Source organism: Quercus lobata, chromosome 4 (genome assembly GCF_001633185.2).
Source record: "Quercus lobata isolate SW786 chromosome 4, ValleyOak3.0 Primary Assembly, whole genome shotgun sequence".
Taxonomy (NCBI): Eukaryota; Viridiplantae; Streptophyta; class Magnoliopsida; order Fagales; family Fagaceae; genus Quercus; species Quercus lobata.
In genome coordinates this window covers 71,016,195-71,037,626 of record NC_044907.1, presented here as the reverse complement: position 1 = coordinate 71,037,626, position 21,432 = coordinate 71,016,195, and the positions used below count along the sequence as shown (strand labels likewise).

General features: G+C 40.1%; 1 pseudogene; it reads right to left on the bottom strand.

Annotated features, from left to right (window-relative positions):
- Positions 1-971: 971 nt before the first annotated feature.
- LOC115985729 overlaps positions 972-21,432 on the bottom strand; it is a 34,026-nt pseudogene continuing 13,565 nt past the window's right edge.

Here is a 21,432-nt window from a genome sequence, read left to right as displayed (position 1 = left end):
AGGTTCATTAAACCTCGATAGATCAATAGGTATCGAATAGGTATTGGCATCTGCAATTTTAGGTTTTTTTTTTTTAGCAGTTTCTTGAGTATTCTTGTGTCTTCAATAATACCATTTATTTAACTATTTAAAAGTCTTTTGAACACACTAGAAACTAAGAATCAATTACACATAAAGTGTATTTTGTCTCGGACATGCCAATTTACAAATATGACTCCCCCCCCCCCCCCCCCAACCACACACACACACACACACACATAGAAAGCATGATTTAGATTTTAATTGAGCAATACTACAATTGAAAACTATTTTACAATATTTTTATAAACTGTTGATATAATAAATTCTTATTAGTTCTCATCTGAACCCATTACTAATATTTTTTTTTTTTTTTATTTACCAATAACCAATTGCTACATCAATAATTTGTAAAAAAGGTTGTGGTTTTACCATATTCTTTTAATTTTTATTTTAAATGACTTGAGTAAAGTATGAGATAGAATTTTTTTTATTAATTAAATTAAAGCATTGATTTGAGCTTTATTAATATATTTAATTCAAAAATATTAAATATAAAAAATTATTTTAAATCAATAATATCACAACTAATATATTAATATATCAATAATATATTTTTTATTACTCATATTAATAATATATTTCTTACTTTTAATAAAAATAAAATTGTATACTTAAAATAGCACAAGGGCACAAGGGTACAAAAATATTTTAATTGAAAATTTAGCAGACACAACCCAATAGATTTAAAACTCAGCTAACACGCTAAAAGGTCTTACAACTTACAAGATGAAACAAATCCAAACTTTTTTGTTGGAAAGAGAAACAAACCCAAACTTTAACATTACAACACAAAATTAACAAAATTAACCATCCAAAACCACACTAATATGATAGCATTTCCAGATTTGGGACTAATCATTAGTCTACTCCAAACCAAGCCTTTTCCTGAACTACCCAAGAAGCTCGTAAACCTTCTTCTGGTCAGGAAGGGTCTTGGCGACAGTCTATTTCTGCATACATCTCTTAGCCCATGCAACAATCTTGGAGCACTGTGCCTCAATTTTGAAACCCCCTATGGTCTCAATAGAATAGAACCAAGTGTAGAAGGGGATAAGAGTAAGGTCCATATACCCAAATCTTTCACCCCCAAAGTAAGGTTTGTCACCAAGTTCCCCCTCCAATATCTTATAGGTTTCAAGGAATTTCTTCTTGCTACCTCTAGCTCCTTTCCTTTTGTGGTCCATACCTTTCTTGATACTTGATAAACCTACGTACATATTCCACTCACATTCTATTAACACTTTCCATAGATTATATAACAAGATGAACAATAATAGTAAATTCAAAAATGAATTTCAAATTACATATTCTAGGCTAGATGAATATTTCTTTAAATCTTTGCAAGGGGGAAGACCCATATAAGATGTTCTTGACTGCGTGTGACAATGAGAGGGAGTACTTGCCACTCCTTAATGGTAACATGACTATTGGACTCTATTTGGAAAGAAACATAACAACCTACTAGACTCCAATGAGATGGTCTATGGATACAAAAAAATTTAACACCTATTAACGTGGCAGATTGTCGTCTTAAGTAAACAAGTGATCAATAATGATCCATATAAGAACCATTAAAAACTTTGTCAACCTAATAAACACCTACTCAATATTACTCTTCAAAATATAACATGAATATTGGACTCTCCTTGGTCAATCAAGGTTGGCTGATACCTTTTGCTGGGCCAAAAAAGTGCTACCCACACTTGTCCTATGCTCTCCCACAAATATTTTTTAATTGAATTGAACAAACCACTAATAATCCTAACCTATAATATTTTAAATATGTAGCACCAGCAAAAGAAATAAAAAAGTGACCACAAATATATGAGACACCGCGTAACAAAACTTTCTGAAGTTACACATTTTCTACTTCTTTATTATATTCTATTTGAAATCATGCTTTTTACCATTTTATTTATTGCTTTTAATAAAGTTATTTTTGGTTCTACTTTGTCAATTTTTTTTCTTCTTCTACTTTAATCAACTCACTTTCCTACTGGTAATCATTTTGAGAAGTTAAGAAAAATAAATTTTAGGATAATAACATATAATGAAAAGAAAATGCACAAAATGTACCTTTGTATCAACAAAATCAGCCCAAAAACCTAGCTTGAGCTCTCTGGTAAGGATCAGAGGGCAACAATGGAGACTTGTCATTCTAGACTTGATCTATGTACTGAACAATGACAAGAGACTCACACACTGGTTTCCCATTGTGTATAAGAACTAGGATCTTCTTGTGAATGGGATTCATCTCTAAAAGCAGACGGCTTTTGTTGCCATTCATCAAGTCCTCTTCCTTCTGATAATATATTTGAATCGCTTTTACATTTCTAAAGAGTTTTGATAATTTTTTTCAGTAAAATATTTTCTTTTTGACTAAATTATACATCACATAATTTAAGTTTGGACAAAGTTTAGCAACAAAATTGATTGAAGCCTAAGGCTATAGCCATATTCAATATCTTTTTATTAGAGGTGAATTTTGACAAATCCATCGTTAGATTTCATTTTCTTCTTATATCCTTCATGTTAGCAAAATTTCTATAAAATTAAAGATCAATAACTATGTCATCAATAAATTGTTTAAATTTCAAGTTTTTATAGTTTAAAATTATGAATAAAATGTAAGCTTATAGATTATATATTAAATAATATCCAATTGGCACAAAATTTGATATGTGTATTAAGAACATAAAGAACATGTAATTTAACGGTTAAATTTTCAAAATATGCCGTAATGTGAATGATATTTAGTAAGGTTGTAGCCTTAGGTTACAACCAATTTTGTAGCTAAACTTTTTCCTTTAAGTTTAATGTCATTTTTATTTCATCTCATATTAAAAATGTTTGTTTTTTAGACCCCTTAAAAACACAATTGGTTTAACCTAGGTAATTAGCCAAGTTATTACTCAGTCCAAATTCCAAATCTAGGTTATCACAATCAAACAATCTTATCATACAAAGTAGCGGAAAGATAAATAATATGATGATATGATCACCTAGGAAACCAAACCGGTAAAAACCTGGGGAGAATTTAACCTAGCTATCCTCAAGGTAAACCTGAATCCACTATGAAAAATCGAAGTTTTACAATAAGACTTAGACCACTAATATCTTATTGCTACCCACCAATAGAAACTTACTAACATGATCACGTGCAAGCTCCGAGACCACAGACTCCTTCTTTTTTAGATTCTCCAACAAGTACAAGCTCACCCACTTGTGTTTCTTTAAGTTCTTATAGCAACAATTGAATGATCATCAAGTTCTTGAATGAATCTCCTTTTGATGATCCTAAACTTGTGTAAAGGAAAGCTCCTCACAGATCTCACAAGAGATTTACACAAATAATAATATGAGCAACACTAAAATGTTGCTAGGGTTTGCCTTATATACTTAGGGCAAAAATACAAAACCCTAAATATTTTAAATAAACTAGGGCTGAGTTGGAATTCTGCAGAATTGCACTTTTAATTCTGTAACAACTTAAATCCAACTTTACATAAATGACATAACTTTGAGCAAGTCTAAACACAACTAAAAAACTTGTTTTGATCATGGTTTGCCAATAATATACATTAAGTTCTAAATACATAAGATCCTAAGTCTTTAGAACCTAACAAACTCCCCCTTTGGCAATTCATGACAAAACACAACTAAAAACTCAAAGTTTACAAAGAAAAGCCCTTTACAAAAAAATGCTCATAAAACAAATCCAATCCTAACTACCATCCATCAGTTGTAAGTGTAGATAGCAGCTCAATTGAATCAACCTGTATATATCCTGAAACACTAAACAAAATGCATAACCGCATGTGTGGAAAATACAAGTAAACAAAATAAATTTTTGATTTCAACCAATACACAATAAAGACATATATCAATGAATAACTCATAAATATAAATCAATAAGCAGTTGAAACAAGAAACATATAAAACAATAAATGTATCTCCCCCTAACATGAATAGCCCAACAAAACAAAAACGAGACAAAAAGGTAAATACAAAGGGAAGCACCTAGATACAATCTAATCTCCACAAGCTCCAACAAACAACAACAAAAAATGCTTTCCCCCTGAAAACAAAAACTCTACAAGTGGTCAAATCAAAATATACTCCCCCTTTTTGTGACGGAATGCCAAAGGGCAATCAAAATCCATCATCAAAAGGAGGTGGAGGTGAGGATCATCGAAACTTGATGGTTTTTTAGACCCCTTAAGAACACAATTGGTTTAACCTAGGTAATTAGCCAAGTTATTACTTAGTCCAAATTCCAAATCTAGGTTATCATAATTAAACAATCATATCATGCAAAGCAGCGGAAAGACAAATAACACAATGATATGATCACTTAGGAAACCAAACCAGTAAAAACCTGGGCAGGATTTAACCTAACTATTCTCAAGGTAAATCTAAATCCACTATGAAAAAATCGAAGTTTTACAATAGGACTTAGACCACTAACATCCTATTACTACCCACCAGTAGAAACTTACTGACACGACCACGTGTAAGCTCCGAGACCATGGACTCCTTCTTTCTTGGATTCTCCAGCAAGTACAAGTATACCCGCTTGTGTTTCTTTAAGTTCTTATGGCAGCAACTGAATGATCATCAAGTTCTTGAACGAATATCCTCTTGATAATCCTAAGCTTGTGTAAAGGAAAGCTCCTCACAGATCTCACAAGAAATTTACACAAACAGCAATATGAGCAATACTAAAACGTGGCTAGGGTTTGCCTTATATACGTAGGACAAAAATACAAAACCCTAAATGTTTTAAATAAACTAGGGCTGAGTTGGAATTTTGCAGAAAAACGCATTCTGCCCGAATTTCGATTGATCGAGCCTAAGCTTCGATTGATCGAGCCTAAGCTTCGATCGATCGAGCCTAAGCTTCGATCGATCGAATCAGGCATAATTGCACTTTTAATTCTGCAACAACTTAAATCGAATCAGGCATAATTGCACTTTTAATTCTGCAACAACTTAAATCCAACTTTACATAAATGATACAACTTTGAGCAAGTCTAAACACAACTAAACAACTTGTTTTGATCATGGTTTGCCAACAATAAACGTTAGAGTTCTAAATACATAAGATCCTAAGTCTTTAGAACCTTACAAAAAATTTATTTTTTTCTACATTACAGGATTTTCTCTCCAAGTTGGTTGTTAAGGTAGCAGTTAAAATTCACATAAACCTATCATACAATATGTCCAATCATATCATACTATATTATTATTTTAATTTATTTATGTCACATAAATTTAATAGCCTAAAAAAATCAATAATCTCAATCTACAAACATATCAACCACCACTGACAACACAAACCTCATTGCATTTCTTACAATCACACCCACCTTAACACTAGTAAGAATCCTCAAAACTATGCCTCTATCAAAAGTAAACCATTAAATAGTGAAAAAAGTTAACAAATGTTTTAATTAGGGTATTGATTTATGAAACATTTATAGGAACTTTTTATTAGAAATGAATGTCTAATATATGTGATACAAACTACATTGTATTCGTATAATATTGCCGAGTTATCTTTGATTAATGAAAATTCACATCGTTCTTAAATATGTTGAATTGTCAATCTCAACTAAACACGTTCACAACTTGCTTCATGTATTGCAACAACCCCTATGCAAATTGAAGAAATAGCATATTGCTTACTTCTTCTTAAAAATAAAAGCATATTGTTTACTTAATAGATCTCCATGAAATGCAAGGTGGCCATAAGTGAACAAATATTATTGTGTGATTGGCATTTAAATGGATTAGAAATATGTAAAGCATTAACAGCAAGGGGAAAAATTGAGCACTAATCTTAAAATATATAATTCACAACTATAGGATTGTGAAAATGTTTTATGTGCAGTAATCTCAGTAGTTTCTTCTATAGATCTTACCGATCTCCAATCTTCAAAACAGTATTATAAACTCTATTTTATTATGATAAATTGAATGGATTTGTGCCTTGATTATTCAATTTACTTTACATGAAAAGTTGTTCCACCGAAAGATACTGAAATGAAGATATATTTTCAGTTTTTGCCTAAAGAAAGAAAGAAAACAAAATATTTCACATGAATTTGACGGATTGATTCTCATATGTGATTATTCACTTATTAATGATTACTTGAGTGACATGAGTGTATTAATATATATATATATATATATATATATACACACACACACACACATAAATATTGTGATTATTCACTACATGCGATGAAACCATCACTTATCTTTTGCAATTGTCCCAATCACAACATTCTATGTTAAGAGTGTAAAAAAAATTGTAAAAAGTTGAAAGTTTTGTTTCCTCGGATTGTTGGTACCGATACTTGTGTATACACTTGATGGCAAAATGGTAGAGTTTGAATAAGTTTGATCTAAAATTTAGCTTACACAACAGAGTGTCTTTCTTATTTATGATTCGGTACAAGCCCTTTAGATCTAAGGCTCAGCAGAGACACATTATAGTATCTTACAAGTAAAACAGTACAATACATGCCCTCTAGAAATGCTCAGCAAACACGTCAAAGTGTCTTGCAAGCTAAACGGGCACTAATGAAACAAATCCAAACTTAAACATTACAAAAAAACAACGCTATTACATAACCATCCAAAACCATCATATGCTAGCACTTCCAGCAAATAGAGGCCTTGATGAAGCCGTAAAATCACCAGTGAGCTACACGATCCTCACACACTTGAAATAGCGACCTGCAAGAAGAAAGAAGTGATTTAACAGAGGGCACCAGTGCGGTGCCGGCCAAATATCCTCCGAAGGTTAATTTAGAACTATTCTCATCTTTAAAGTGCCAGAGAGGGGTGAATTATGAGTGCTTTGATTTGTGAGGGTATTGGGGCTTTTATAGTAGTAGAAGGTTGGCCTCACTTCCTTGATGTAGAAGTTTTTTCCTTATAGGCATCCTCTTGAATAATTCCAAATGTGATGGACAAGATCTTTCCTTGTAGAGAGGGTCCTTCATTAATGCACGTATCTTCCAGAATTCTTCTTGTACTAGGATTTCTATTTCCTTTGGGATTCTATGAGGATTCAGGCATGTGTAGCAAGTATTTTAAGTTTGGGTTTCTGCTATGGCCTGGGCTTACCCATTGTCGGCCCATGGGCTAGGATCCGTCAGACCCAACATAATGAGGGTCTGTCATGCCAATTTTTACCCCTTCAGTTGCCCCCTTCACCCAATGGTCCATCATGCTTGAGTGGACGAACCAATGGGGTGACGGTTCAATATTCTTTGGGTTGACGGTTTAAGGTTCATGGAGTTGATGGTTGAAAGTTCTTGGAGTTGACGGTTGAAGGTTCTTGGAGGTGACAGTTGAAGGCTCTTAGAGTTGACGGATCTCCAAGAGGACGATGCAAACTACGATCATTTGTTGACCGATTGTCAAGCATTTATGAGGTATGACACGTGTCACTTTTTAATTGGATTTTCCATTGAATCGAAGTGTCGCTTCGTCTTCCGTGCATCCCACATATATATATATATATATATATATATATTTATATCACACTTCTCCTTCTTCATTTCTCCATTTTTCAGCTAAAACCTATTGTCAGAGCGCCATAGTCAACCTTGTCAGAAAGGATTCCGTCGAATAACTGTACCTATCATCTATACAACCATCAACCTTCAGTTACTTAGACTTTGTGAGTATTATTATTTTTTACAAGTCTCGCATTTGTACTTTCATTTTGCGGGACTTTTATACACACCCGTCAAAACTCCTAGATTTGTTAGTCTTAGGTTTTGTCGTCACTTGTAGGCAATGTCTAGTGCATCAAGTAATTAGTCAGTAGTTCGTGACAGGGCGAATTACAAGGAAGTATACCCGTTAGGTCATAAAGACCAAGAGAGTACAGGCAAAGAGAGGAGTCCGTTCACCTTTTTCTCATCCTCAACAAATGAGGATATGGAGATGGCTGAACAAGAAGATATTTCTGATGACGGTGAGGATCAAGCATTGGGATTCGTCATTGGTGCTGATGGACTTAGAGAGTTCATCATGCTACTAGAGTGGACGGTGCATAAATTCACATCTGTTATCAAGGAAAAACACTTCAATACATTTAGGGCTAATTTTCAAATTCTAGATTACATTCCAATCCATCTACCCTATGTATTAGAGAAATGTTATTACGAGGGGGTAGAAGGTGATGGAGTGTACGAACAGATGCTGAAGGCGGGACTTAGGTTTTCGCTAAGTACCTTGCATAGAGAACTTTTAAAGTGTTTGGGTTTGTCCGTCACCCAGATATCCCCTAATGCCTGAAAGGTCTTCATAGCAATGAAGATTCTTTATGGTGCTATGACAGACAGCACTAGGAGGCTGATGGTGCGTGAATTCCTTCATTGCTACCATCCAGATGAAATTGATAGGTCAAGGGGAATGTATAGTTTTGCTAGTAGAAGTTCGTTGTTGAAGGCCATATTTGAAACACCCGACTCAAATAGAGACTAGAAGAGTCGTTATTTCTTCCTAGAGGGTGATGGGTGGATGGGTCGTCCAGGGGAGACGGAATACATGCCCATCGACACCACCTAGGGAGTATTAAATCCATCTCGTATGCATCCGTCTTAGTTTGTAGATTCTTTTTATATTCACTCAGTCATGATTTCTCTATCTCTTTTAACCGTCCATTTCTTCTTGCAGGTAGATGGCGTCCACAAGTTAGTATTGAGGAGTTTAGCTTTCTCGAGAAGATTTTTTCAAAGGCCAAGCCGGAGGAAAGGACTTGGGCGAAGTTGGTAAATCCAAATACCATCCATTGGTATTGTCACGGTCTTGAACCCACACGGAAGCCGTTAAATATAACGAAAAAATTCACAGACGTAAGTCCCTCAATCTTTATTTTACATAAATGGCTTTAATTCTTAGTTAATAACCTCATCCGTCCTTCTTTACAGAGATGGACGACACTAAGAGGAGGGCGCTCATAAAATCACAAGCTGTCAAAAGAAAAAAGTCCAGTGAGGTGGTTCCTAAGGGGACGACTCCGTCGACAAAAAGGAAACCTCTGTCCAAATCTGACTGTCCTCATAAGCAGCAAAAAGTCTCTCTAGAACCTGTCATATGGTTGATGGCTGAGGGTGTGAAGACCGTCACCTCAGTAAAGCATGGGTCAGGCAAGGGCTTAATGAAGGCCCCGTCCACTAGCCAAGAGAAGCCACCTCCTCTCCTTCGTTACAACTCCAAATATGCCCTGGAGAAACTTTCATCTATTATCTCATCGGAGGACTACGAGGATTTGGGCAATCACTCGACGGAGGCAATGGGGGAGACGGGTCTCTTTGCTGTTGCACAGATAATCTTTGTCTGTTAACTTACACCCGTCTACTCGACCTAGTTTTTGTCTAACACTTCTAACTTGTTTGTTCCAGTCCCTGGTTATGATGAGGAGCCTAATGGATCGGTGCCTTAACCGTGAGGCGACTCTTGAACGTGTGCGAGCAAAGGCAGAGCAGACGGAGGATGAGGTGGGTCAACTTAACAAGTGGAAGTCCACTATGGAGAAGAAGTTTGACCTTTCAGAGCAAGTTAGGAAGGAGCTTGAGCAAAAGATGGATGAGGCGAGGAAGGCCTTAGAGGTCAAAGATAAGGAGATCCAAGACCTGAAGGAAAAGCTTCGTCAGGCTAAGGAGGTAGCAGTCTGAGAATACCGTGATTCTGATGCCTTATTGACCGAGCTAGGAGACTCATTCCTGTAAGGCTTTGATGACGTGCTCCGTCAAGTTAAGAAACCCTACCCTGCCCTGGATGTGTCCATGATAAACATTGATGATCAAGGCCAAATGTCTACTTTGCTCGTCGCCTCAGAGAACACAGATGACCTCTTTACTGAGGAGGCAGCTCAAGGTGACGGAGAGTCAGCTCCAGCAAAAAATGTTCAAGATGCCGACCCTAAAAAGTAGATATATATATATATATATTTTTTTTTTTTCAGAACAATCTATCTTTAATTTTGTGTATTAAACAATTTCCCTCTGAGGGTTTTATTCGTCAATGTTGCTTTATTTCACAATTTTTGCCTTCTTTATCTATCTTTATTATTTGAATGATGTATAAATATCTGTCCTTTTAAGTTGTTCATTATATGGAGAACTAGCCATCTTTATGGACTTGTATAGTTTTAGTTTTTTGGATGAACCTTCCTCAAATACTTAGGTAGTTTATCCGTGTAGTTGATGGGCTTGTATCCGTCCACCTAGAATTTGTCGTTATCAGTCCATTTTATGGACTAGTTGTCATCCGTTTGGATTGCTCTATCCAACTAGTGGACTTTGTATATTAAACGCTATTTTTACGGGTTTAGGGGTTTCACCCGTCTGGGACTACCCGTCTATTTGTGGATTTTGTTCTAACCTTCTAGTTTTATTGACTTAAGGAGTTTTCACCCATTATGGACGATTCGCCTACTTGGTATACTTTATTTGTTATCCGTCCATTTTTATGGACTTTGAATATCACCCATCTAGGATGATTCTTCCGTCTTGAGGACTTGGTTTCCAATCTATAGATGGTCCGTCCACTTTGGGGGCTCGATAATAAATTCACCCTATTGGTGACCCATCCACTTTGTGGACTTGACGATAATTTCCGCCCTATGGGTGGTCCGTCTACTTTTGTGTCTTGATAATGAACATGCCTTATGGTGATCCGTCCACTTTGTGGACTACAATTTTCGTCCTGTGGGTTATCCGTCCACTTCGTGGACTTGGTAAATATTTCCACCCTATGGGTGATCAGTCCACTTTGTGGTTTTGGTAAATATTTCCACCCTATGGTTGATCCGTCCACTTTGTGGACTTGCTAAATATTTCCACCCTATGGGTGATCCGTCCACTTTGTGGGCTTGGTAAATATTTCCACCTTATGGGTGATCTATCCACTTTGTGGACTTTGTAGTTATTTGCACCCTATGGGTGATTCGTCCACTTTGTGGACTTTGTGAGAATTTATGTAGAAAAACACAGTTGTGTTTGAATAATTCCTCTTTAAAATAAAATATGTTTGTAGGAAAAAAAAAAGAAAAGAAGTGCCTACCCCCTTGAGCTTAAAAAGGCACAAAATATTGTAGCAAAAATTGTTAAAGGAAAACTAGTAATTATAGCTAAAATTAAATAAACTGGGAAATTAGGGATCGTTGCTGTTCTTTATATTATCTCTACTGGTAGTATTTTTGTACATGCTTCGTGTTCCATAGGTGTTGCAGCTTTTGTCCGTCCAACGTCTCGAGGTGGTAGGTGCCCTTCCTCTACCATGATGCGATCTTGTAGGGTCCTTCCTAGTTGGGGCCGAGCCTTCCTTATGGAGGATCTCTGGTGGCACTCATTACCTTTCGTAGTACCAGATCATCGACCTGAAAGTCCATATGCCTCACTTTGGTGTTGTAGTATTTTGCCATGAGATTTTGATAATGCGCCAACCTCTGCTCTATTGCTACTCTGACTTCATCCACTAGGTTGAGCTGAAGGCGCATGGCCTCTTCGTTCATATCCTTGTCATAGTTCTCCACTCGGTAGCTTGTGAGCCCTACTTCTGCGGGAATGACAGCTTCACTTCTGTATGCTAGTCGGATTGGTGTTTCTCCAGTGGGCGTTCTTGCTGTGGTCCAATAAGCCCATAGGACGCTTGGTAGTTTGTCCAGCCAGATACCCTTTGCCCCCTCGAGCAGGGTCTTGATTATCTTGAGCAAGGATCGGTTCGTGACTTTGACTTGTTCATTAACTTGTGGGTGTGTGGGCGACGAGTAGTGATTCTTGATCCCTAGCTTCGAGCAGAAGTCTCTAAATGCACTGTTATCAAATTATTTACCGTTTTTAAAGACCAACACTCTTAGTATCCCATACCTACATATGATGTTTCTCTAGAGAAAACTTTGGATGTTCTTCTCTGTGATGGTGGCTAAGACTTTTGCTTTTACCCACTTAGTGAAAAAGTCTATGCCAACTACTAGGAACTTTAGCTACCTGACTGTCGTCAGAAACGTGCCCATGATATCTAGTCACCATTGTGCAAACGACCAGGGTGCTGTCATGGGGGTCAGTTCTTCATACGGTTGTCTGATGAAATTGCTTAACTTATGACACTTGTCGCAGGACTTGACCTAAGCTTACACATCCTTCAGCATTGTAGGCCAGTAGTATCCTACTCAGATCAACTTGTGTACTAATGACTGTGCACCCGAGTGGTTTCCACAGATACCCTCGTGGACTTCTCTCATTACGTAATTTGTTTTCCCGTGGCCTAAACACCTCAGTTATGATCGAGAGAACCCTCTTTCGTATAAGACATCTTTCATCAGCACAAACCATGATGCCTAGACCTTCAACTTTCTTGCGACGTCCTTCTCGTTCGGTAACACGCTGGTTTTCAGATAGGATATCAATGGCGTAGTCCAATTGCATTTAGAGTTTACTTCCTGCATACTCATTCCGTCATTGATAAGTGAGGAGAGTTGGACGAATGATAATACCTGTTCGGGGACAAGCAGTAATTCGGCTGAGGCTGCTTTTGCTAGATGGTCGGCACATTCATTTTCTTCCCTTAGGATCTGAACGAATTTGACTTCGAGGTCATTGATTCGATATTTTACTTCTTCTAGATACCTCTTCATTCTATCATTCTTACATTCGTAGTTGCCATGGATTTGACTCGCTACCACCTGTGAGTCGCAATGTAAGACCACGTTTTTCGCACCTGTAGCCTTTACAAGGTCTAGCCCTGCCACCAAGGCTTCATATTCTGCCTCGATGTTGGTTGTGGGGAAATCTAGTTGGATCATACACTGGATCTTATCTCCCTCCAAGGTTTGGATCACTACACCGGCTCCTTCGGCTCGTCTATTTGAAGATCCGTTCGTATAAATATTCCATTGTCTCTTCTCCTCTGCCCCTTGGTTGTCCATGATGGTGAATTCGACGATAAAGTCAGCCACTACCTACCCTTTCACAGTCGTTTGCAAATGGTATTGTATGTCAAACCTTCTAAACTCTACTACCTACAAAGCCATTCTTCCTGCTGCCTCTGGACTACTCATAGCTTTTCTCAAGGGCTTATCCATCAAGACAACAATGGTATGCTCTTGGAATTATGGCTTAAGTCTTCGCGCTGCGATTATCAATGCGAAAGCCAACTTCTCCATCTGAGGGTACCTCTCTTCTGCCCCTCGGAGTGCTCAGTTAGTAAAGTAGACTGGTTTCTGAGATCCTTCTTCCTTTTTTATCAAAGCTGTGCTTACAGTGGCATGTGAGACGGTTAAATACAGTTAAAGCTCTTCTCCTGGCATGGATGGACTAAGCAACGGTGGAGAGGAAAGATATTCCTTTAAGTTGTTAAATGTCTTCTGGCATTCATTCGTCTAATTAAATGCTTTTCTGAGAGTGCGGAAGAAGGGTAGACATCTGTCCGTCGCTCTTGAGATGAACCTGTTCAAGGCTGCGATTTTTCCATTCAAACTCTGGACCTCTTTAACCGTCCTCGGTGGTTCCAACTCCATTATGGCCCGTAACTACTCCGGGTTGACCTCTATGCCTCTTTGGGACACGATAAAGCCCAAGAATTTCCCCGCTGTCACTTCGAATGTGCACTTGTTTGGATTCAGCTTCATGTTGAACGATCGGAGTGTGTCAAAGGTCTCCCTAAGGTCGTCTAGGTGATCAACTTCTTGTAGACTCTTTACCAACATGTCGTCAACATATACTTGTACATTCCTGCCAATCTGGTGCGCAAACATCTTGTTCATTAACCTTTGGTATGTTACCCTAGCATTTTTGAGTCTGAAAGGCATCACCTTATAGCATAATAATCCCTGGCTTGTAACAAAGGAGGTATTCTCTTGATCAGATTCGTCCATCTTAATCTGGTTATAGCCCGAGAAAGCGTCCATGAAGCTTAGGAGCTGGGGTCTCGCAGTTGAATCTACCAATGTATCTATCCATGGGAACGGGTAGCTATCTTTAGAGCAAGCCTTGTTGACGTTCGTGAAATCTTCGCACATCCTCCAGTTTTCATTGACCTTTTTAACCATGAAGACGTTTGCGAACCAGTCAGGATAATATACTTCTCGAATGAAATCCGCTTCTAGTAATTTTCGAACTTCCTCTACTATGGCCTTGTCCTGCTCCTGGGTGAATATTCGTTTCTTTTATTGGATTGGAGGGAAAGAGGGTGATACATTTAACTTGTGAACTATGATTGAAGGGTTTATTCCTAGTATCTCTTCGTGCTTCTAAACGAACACGTCTTGGTTATCTTTGAGGAAGGTCATGAGCACTTGGCGTACCGGTCAACTAGCTAGTGTGCCAATTCTTGTCGTTTGTTCCGGCTATAAGTCATCAAGATTCACCTCTTCTAGCTCCTCCACTGGTTCTGCTAGTGCTCGTTGCTTTCCGATACATATTGTTTGTTGTTGATCCTCCATCTCTAACATTGCAATATAGCATTCCCGTGCTGCCACTTGATTTCCCCGTAGTTCTCCTACCTCGTAATTCGTCGAGAATTTAATCATCAAGTGGTATGTTGAAGTCACTGCCTTCCAGGAATTGAGGGTGGGCCGTCCGAGAATGGCATTGTAGGTGAACAAGCAATCGACTACAAGAAACGTTACCTCCCTAGTGATCTGCTAGGGATAGTCACCTGCTATCACAGATAGTGTGATTGCGCCCAAGGGGAACACCTTCGTTCCTCTAAATCCCATGAGTGGGGCATTCGTTGGGGTTAACTGTTCCCTATCAATCCTCATCTGTTGGAATGCCAGGTAGTATAGAATGTCCACTGATCTGCTTTTGTTGGTAAAGACCCGATGCATGTTATAATCTCCTATTTGCAAACTGACTACAAGTGCGTCGTCATTCGGATGGTGAAGTCTCCAAGCATCATCTTCCAAAAACCTGATGATGGGATTATCTATTCATGGCATTTTAGGTACGGATCTTGTAAGTTGGACACTATGAACCATTCAGAGGTAGGTTTTTCAGGCTTTTGTGGAAGATCTGGTAGCGGTTGTGCCCCCTATGATCATTCTTATGTCCTCTATCGATGGTCTAGGGCGCTCGTTCTCCCGTTGTGGGGCTGCTCCTGAGGCAGATCGGTTCTTTCCTTGTTAACAAATCTCTATAACTTCCTTTGTCTAATAAGAGCCTCAATCTACTGTTTCAGATCGTAGTAGTTGGCTGTGTTGTGCCCATGGTCATGGTGGAAGCGGCAATACTTGTCCCTTGGCCTCTTGCTTAAATCTCCCTTGAGCTTACCAGGGAACGTTAAAGCTCCTTTATCTTTGATCTGCATTAAGACTTGATCTATCGAGACAGTTAATGGGGTGAAGCTCGTGAACTTCCCAGTGGGGGGTCTAGAGCACCTCTCATCTCGTTAATCTTCAGTTCTAGCCATCCTTTGCCCCCTATCCTATCGTGTGTCCTCCTGCCTTTCCTTTTTTCTGGGCTTCTCCTCACGGGCTAGCAACGCATCTTCTACGTTCATGTATTTGGTGGCTCTATAGAGCACATCCGTCATGGTTTTTAGGTCGTTCTTGTATAAAGAAAATAAGAACTTACCCTTCCGTAAACCATTAGTGAATGCTGCCATGATTATCTTATCATCCGCTTCGTCAATTGAAAGGGCCTCTTTGTTGAAATGAGTTATGTAGGATCTCAACGTCTCGTCCTTGTCTTCTCATTGCTTTATGCTCATCAAGCACGCAGTGGACCTCTTGTACCTATGTCCCCCAATAAAGTGTGAGGTGAACTGGGCATTCAACTCCTTGAAAGTATTGATGGAGCTTGGCGTTAATCTACTGAACCAAATTCTTGTAGGACCCTTCGGCGTTGTCGGGAAGGCCTTACACTTGATCTCTTCTAGTACCCCTTGAAGGTGCATCAGGGTCTTGAAAGTTTTTAGGTGATTGAGGGGATCCTTGACCCGGTCATAGCTTTCAATCTAGGGCATGCAAAATTTTTGTGGTAGGGGGAACGAGTTGACGGAGGTAGTGAACGGTGAGTCGGTTTTGTTTACTAGATCATCAAGATCATTAGACACCCATCCCTTAAGGGTATTCATCATGACCTCCATCTGTTCCTTCATCGCCTGCATCTCTAAGACAATAAGTGAAGGGGCCGAATCCATGAGATATGGAAGGCTTATGTTTTGCCGCTCTAGTCTGCTTAGGGCGTTGCTGCCCTTTGGATTCTCTTGGTCCCTTCGTTCTGCACTGGTACCTTCTTGGTTTTTCTCTTGAATGTTATGTCCTGCGTCCTTTTAGCATAGTTGCTTCTCTAGATCATGGTTCTATTTTGTGAGATGTTTTAGTGCTGCCATGAGAGTTTGGATCTGCCTCTCTAATGTAATAGATCTTGAAGGCTTGTCTCCTTGAATGTTGTTGGTGGTAGCTATTGAGCGATTGAGTACCATGCAACTCTTATGTCCGAGAAGCGATAGTCTGGTTAAACTCGGTGTTTCCCACAGACGGCTCCAACTGATGAAGCCATAAAATCACCAGTGAGCTACATGATCCTCGCACGCTTGAAATAGCGACCTGCAAGAAGAAAGAAGTGATCTAATAGAGGGCACCAGTGTGATGCTGGCTAAATACCCTCCGAAGGTCAAGTTAGAACTATTCTCAACTCTAAAGTGCTAGAGAGGGGTGAATTATGTGTACCTTGATTTGCGAGAGTATTTGGGCTTTTATAGTAGTAGAAGGTTGGCCTTTCTTCTTTGATGTAAAAGTTTTTTCCTTATAGGAATCCTCTGAAATAATCCCAAACGTGATGGATAAGACCTTTCCTTGTAGAGAGGGTCTTTCATTAACACGCGTATCTTTCGGAATTCTTTTTGTACTAGGATTCCTATTTCCTTTGGGATTCTACTAGGATTCAAGCATGTGTAGCAAGTATTTTAAGTCTGGGTTTCTGCTATGCCTTGGGCTCACCCATTGTCGGCCTATGGGCTAGGATCCGTCAGGTTCAACATAATGAGGTTTTGTCATGCCAATTTTTACCCCTTTAGGCCTAATCGTACCTCTACACCGAAACATACTTTTTCCTTGTCTAAGCAATAAACTCATAATCCTTCTCTGGGTCAGGAAAAGTCTTGGCCACGGTCTCCTTTTGCATGCATCTCTTAGCCCACGCGATAATCTTCGGTTGGTTGTCTAATAATATTGTTGAATCTTTGGCATTTGTCACAGGTTTTAACATAAGCCTCGGCATTCTTCTGCATGGTTGACCAGTAGTACCCTTCTCACACAAGCTTGTGCACCAACGACCTTGACCCCGAATGGTTTCCGCAAATTCCCTCGTGTACCTTCCTTATAACGTAGTCTGCTTCTTCCGTACCCAAGCATCTCAGATATGGACGTGAGAAGCCTCTTTTGTATAGGATGTCTTTTATCAAGATGAACCTTGCCACCTAGACCTTCAGCTTTCTCGCAACCTCCTTCCCGTCTAGTAAGACCCCGTTTTTGAAATATGAAACTATCGGTGTAGTCCAATTACTTTTGGAGCCTATCTCCGGCATGTCGCCGGAATCTATTAGTAGAGAAAGCTGAACAAAAGAGAGTACATTACTAGGGATTATCATATGCTCTGTTGAAGTGGCTTTGGCTAGACAGTTGGCGTGCTCATTTTCTCCTCTGGGGATTTGGATGATTCTGGCCTCTAGGTCGTTTACTTTTGCCCTTACTTGATCAAGGTATCTTTTCATCCTCTCACCTTTGCATTCATAGTCTTCATTCACTTGATTAGCCACGACCTGAGAGTCGCAGTAAATGACTACACTCGCGGCTCCTGCTGCTTTGGCGAGGTCGAGGCTTGCTACTAATGCTTTGTACTCTACTTCATTGTTGGTGGTGGGGAAGTCGAGGCAGACCATACATTCAACCCTGTCTCCTTCGGGTGACTGTAGTACAATGCCAGCCCCCCCAGCTCATCTATTGGATGATTCGTCAGTACATATGCTCCAATGAAGGGACTCTTCTGCCCCTTTGTCCTCGTAATGAGTGAATTCTGCTATGATGTCAGCGACGATCTGTCCTTTAATGGTGGTCCGTGGGTGATACTTGATATCAAACTCGCTTAACTCTATAGCCCATAACTCCAGTCGACCCGTAGCTTCAGGATTGCTCATTCACCCGTCTCAAAGGCTTGTCAGTTAGGACGTTCACCGTATGGGCTTGTAAGTATGGCTTGAGCTTGTGAGCCGTCGTAACTAATGCAAAGGCAAGTTTCTCCATAGGTGGGTATCTTTCTTTAGCACTGCGGAGCACCCAGCTGGCGTAGTATACAGGCTTTTGCACCCTATCCTCTTCTTTGATCAAGGCAGCACTAATGGCAGCGGGGAAGACAGCCAGGTAGAGGAAAAGCTCTTCACCTGGTTGCGAGGGACTCAGCAGTGGTGGGGAAGATAGATAGGCTTTCAACTCCTCAAATGCTCGTTGACACTCGGTAGTCCATTTGAAAGACTACTTCAATGTGCGAAAGAAGGGTAAGCACTTGTCTGTGGCTCTTGACACGAATCTATTCAATGCCGTTATTTTGCCGTTGAGGCTTTGTACCTCCTTCACATTTCTTGGTGGAGCCATCTCTATTATAACTTGGATCTTATCAGGGTTAGCCTCAATCCCCCTTTGAGATACCATGAATCCTAGGAATTTTCCCTCTATCACCCCAAAGGCGCACTTCTCGGATTGAGCTTCATGTTGTAGGAGCGAAGGGTGTTGAATGTTTCTCTAAGGTCTTCCAGGTGATCTTCCTCCCTTCGGCTCTTTACTAGCATGTCATCGATATTGACTAGGACATTTCTCCCGATTTGCTGCGTAAACATCTTGTTCATAAGCCTTTGGTACGTTACGCCTATGTTCTTTAGGCCGAAGGGCATTACTTTGTAACAGAAGAGGCCTTGACTAGTCACGAACGAAGTTTTCTCTTGCTCAGTTTCGTGCATTCAAATTTGGTTGTAACCTAAGAAAGCGTCCATGAAGCTTAGCAACTGGTGCCGAGCCGTTGAGTTTGCTAGGACGTCGACCCTTAGGAGGGGATAACTATCTTTAGGTCAGGCTTTGTTAAGATAGGTAAAGTCCACGCACATTCGCCATTTCCCGCTAGCTTTCTTAACCATTACTACGTTCGCCAGCCAATTAGGGTAGTAAACTTCCCTAATAAAACTTGCTTCCTGTAGTTTGCGGACTTCTTCCGCTATAGCTTGATCTCATTCCGAGATAAACACTCTCTTCTTCTGTCGGACGGGTGGAAAAGAGGGCGATACATTTAACCTGTGTACCATGACTAAAGGGTCTATTCTTGGCATGTCGTCATGACTCAAGGCGAATATGTCTCGATTGCTCCTGAGAAAAGTTATAAGCTCTTGACGGATAGTGGGGTTAGTGAGTGTTCCGATTTTGGTTGTTTAGTCTGGATCGGAACTGTCAAGAGGTATCTCCTCTAGTTTCTTTACCGGCTTCGTCACCATCCGGTGCTCTTCTATATTCAAGGCCTGGACCTGATCCTCCATTTCTATCATGGCTACATAGCATTCACGCGCGGCCATTTGACTTCCGCACATCTCCCCTACTCCATGGTCGGTAGGGAATTTAATCATCAGGTGGTAGGTTGAAGTTACAGCCTTGCACGAATTGAGCGTGGGTCGTCCGAGGATAGCATTGTAGGCATCGAGCAATCGACCACTAGGAACGTTATGTCCTTGATGATCTGCTGGGGGTAATCACATACCGCCACGGATAATGTGACCGTGCCTAGGGAGAATACCCGGCTTCCTCTGAAACCAACGAGTGGGGCATTTGTTGGAATCAATCATTCCTTGTTGATCCGTATCTGTTGGAATGTCGGGTAGTATAGGATATTCGCTGAGCTGTCATTGTTGACCAACACCCAGTGCATGTTATAGTCTCCTATTCGTATGCGGACGACGAGCGCATCGTCATGTGAATGGTGAAGACATCGCGCATCTTCTTTTGAGAATTCGATAATAGGGCCTTCTCTCCGTGCTATCTTCAGCATGATTCCTGTCAGCTAAACATTTTGCACCATCCTGAGGTAGGTTTTGCGAGCTTTCTTTGAAGACTCGGCTGTAGTTGTTCCTCCCACTATCATCCTTATGTCCCCTATGGGGGGTCTCGATCACTCATTCTCCCATCAGGGGATGCTGTTCTTGTGGGGGTGGATCTGTACTCTCTTTGCTAACGAACCTCTGTAGTTTTCCTTGTCTGATAAGGGCTTCAATTTGTTGCTTCAAGTCATAGCAATTAGCCGTGTTGTGACCATGGTCATGGTAGAAGTGGCAATATTTATCCCTAGATCGTTTGTTGGGATCACTCTTCAGCTTTTCAGGGAATGTCAGAGCCCCCTCGTCCTTGATTTGCATTAGGACTTGATCTATTGGGGCGGTCAATGGAGTGAAGCTTGTGAATCTTCCCCCTAGGGGCTTAGGGCGTCTCTCATCCCTTCAGTCTCCTGTCCTTGTTTTCTTCTGGCCTTGGTCTTGTTGGATGTCTTCTTACCTTTCTCTTTTCTTGGGTCTTTCTTCTCGGGCCAATAGCGCGTCTTCCGTATTCATATACTTAGTGGCCCTGTAAAGCACTTCTGACATGGTCTTTGGGTCGTTTTTGTACAGGGAGAACAAAAACTTACCCTCTTTTAGCCCATTCGTGAATGCTGTTACAAGTATCTTGTCGTCAGCTTCATCGATCGAGAGTGCTTTCTTATTGAAGCGAGATATGTAGGCCCTCAACGTTTCCTCCTCTTGCTGCTTAATACTCATTAAGCAAGCTGTAGACTTCTTGTACTGATGTCCTCCGATGAAGTGCGCAGTAAATTAAGCGCTTAGCTCCTTGAAGGTGCTGATGTAATTGGGTGCCCGCCGGCTGAATCAAATTCTTGCCGCACCCTTTAGCGTTGTAGGGAAAGCCCTACACATAATTGCATCTGTTACTCCTTGAAGGTACATCAAAGTTATAAAGGTCTTTAGATGGTCTAGAGCGTCCTTGACCCCATCATAACTATCCATATGTGGCATGTGGAACTTACTTGACAGAGGGAAGGAGTTGACGGAGGTGGTGAATGGCGAGTCAGTCCGGTTAACGAGGTCATCAAGGTTGCTGGACACTCGTCCCTTGACAGCATTCATCATTACCTCCATCTGTTCCTTCATTGCCTGCATCTCTGCGATAATAGGTGGCGGAGCTGTATTCACAAGGGAGGGAAGGCTTATGTTTTGTTGCTCTGGTCTGCTTGGGGCATTACTGGCCTTTGGTCCCTCTTGATTCCTCCTTTCAGCGCTGGTTCCTTCTTGATC